Here is a 2,502-nt window from a genome sequence, read left to right as displayed (position 1 = left end):
GGTAGAAAAATGTATGTGGAGAGAAGTGGAGAGAAATATTTAATAGGTAGAACTGACATGTCTAATGGCTCAGAGGTGGGGCAGGAAGAAAAGGGAAGAAGCAAAGACATTTTCTGGGCCTTTGGCTTGAGAAACTAGGTAGATGGTAGTCTCCTCCTCTTCCTCCTCCTTACCATCCACTTTCTTTTAACTGAGATGGGAAGTTCTGGGCAAGGAATAGGCTTTGACAGAAGTGGGAGTGTTGATCCAAGAGTTTTGTTTAGATATTTTAAGTTTGAGATAGTTGTGAGGTATTCAAGTGGAATGGTCAAGTGAGTAATTGCATAGGAGACTCTGCAGCCCAGATGAAAGGTCTGGGCCAGAGATACAAATTTGGAAGTCAGCAGCATAGAAACGGCATTCAAAGCCAGAGAAATGGATGAGCTCACTTAGTGAAAAGGGTTAGGGTGAACAGAGGAGCGGGTTTAGTGCTAAGTTCTAAAGCACATGAACTTTGAGACACTGGGGGAGATGAAGAGAAGTCTGCAAAGGAAATTGAAAAGTAGAAGTCATTGAGGTAGAAGGAAAACCAAGAGAGACTAAATGATTTGCTGAGGGTTACACTGCCATAATCTCCTCTTAAGGGCTCAGGAAAATTATATAGAATCTTTTGAAAGGACAGAGTAGATGAGAAAAGGAAGAGGTAATTTTACACACATTTTAAAAACATTGTTTTATTTCTTAATATAAATACTGCAATAGGTACTTCTGGTTTCTGGTCTGACAAGTAAGGAGCTTAGAAGTTGCCATTGCTGTTATAGCTTAACAAGTAAAAACCTGAAGAAACTGAGAAGTCAGCAACTCTTATTAGATCTATTAGAGAAGTGAGGTCACAAGGAAAACCACTGCCCCAATAACTGGAGAGACAGACAGGTGGGTATAGAGAATCACAACCTACAGAAGCCCATGAGCAGAAACCTTTATGGGAACCAATAACAGGGTAGGAAAACCTGAACTGTAATTGGCAAATTTCTGGAGGCTCAGTGTGAGTAAGTCTGAGGGTTAAAAACTCCAGGGGACTTACTCATAGGATTTCCCCACACTTTTTTAGGTTTTACCTCCAGAAATTCTATCAGGTCCTCACAGTAAATTTTGGAGAAAAATTCCCTTTTGCCTCTGGCAGGGAAAGGAGAAAAGGAATCATTTTGAAATACACCAGAGGACTTTGTACTTCTTAACAAGGTTTTCCCTCAAGCCAAACTATTTTGCCAGAGCTTAACCTGTTGGGGTTTCATCAGAGCTTGACCTATTTTGGGGAAAGGAAATACCCAGCTTTGGCTCCCTCTAGCCATCTTGTCCCCACTAAGGTGGTAAAAATCTGAGAAGCACTGATGAAATTCACAGTCCAGGAGCATAGGCTCATGAAAAAACTGAGACCTAACCAAAGGCCTATTTACTGTAGTTCCTTTCACCCAGTTCATCATGTATACCTTTCAACAAAAAATTACAAGGCATACTAAAAGGCAAAAAAAAAAAAAACAACAAAACAAAACAAAAACAAAAACACATTTGAAGAGGCTTAGCAAGTATCAGAACCAGATTCAGATATGGAAGGAATGTTGGACTGTCAGACCAAGAATTAAAAAAAATAAACAAACTATGATTCACATGCTAAGGGCTTTAGTAGAAAAAGTAGAGAACATGCAAGAACAGAGGGCAGCGTAAGCAGAGAGATGAAAATTAAAGAATGAAAAAGAAATGCTAAAGCTAAAAAGTACTATAACAGACATGAAGAATGCCTGTGATCGGCTTATAAGTAGACTGGACATTATTAATGAAAGAATCTCTGAGTTTGAGGCTATGACAATAGAAACCTCCAAAATTGAAAAGCAAAGATAAAAAAAGACTGAAAAAAAGAACAGAATATACAAGAGCTGTGGGACAACTACAAAATGTGTGACATATATATAAGGGAATGTGAGGAAAAGAGAGAAAGAAACTTGAACAATATTTGAAGCAATAATGACTGAGAATTTCCCAGAAATTAGTGTCAGACACCAAAACAAAGATCCAGGAAGCTCAGAGGATAGCAGAAAAGATAAATGCCAAAATAACTATACCTAGGCATATCATTCAAACTTCATAAAATCAAAGATAAAGAAAAAATCTTGAGAGAAGCCAGAAGAAAACCAACCTTACTGATAAAGGATCACAGATAAGAACTACATCTAACTTTTCTGAAACCAGGGAAGCAAGAGAGAGTGGAATAAAATATTTAAAGTGTTGAGATTATATTGAGATATGTCCTTGCATGCCAATTTTGCTGAGAGTTTTAATCATAAAGAGATACTGGATTTTGTCAAATGTTTTTTCTGCATCTATTGAGATGATCATGTAATTTTTGTTTTTAATTCTGTTTATGTGGTGTATCACGTTTATTGACTTGCATATGTTAAGCCATCCCTGCAGCCTTGGTGTGAAACCTACTTGATCATGGTGGTTTATCTTTTTGTTATGTTGTTG

This window comes from Symphalangus syndactylus, chromosome X, assembly GCF_028878055.3.
Source record: "Symphalangus syndactylus isolate Jambi chromosome X, NHGRI_mSymSyn1-v2.1_pri, whole genome shotgun sequence".
NCBI lineage: Eukaryota > Metazoa > Chordata > Mammalia > Primates > Hylobatidae > Symphalangus > Symphalangus syndactylus.
This window is presented reverse-complemented; position numbering follows the sequence as displayed.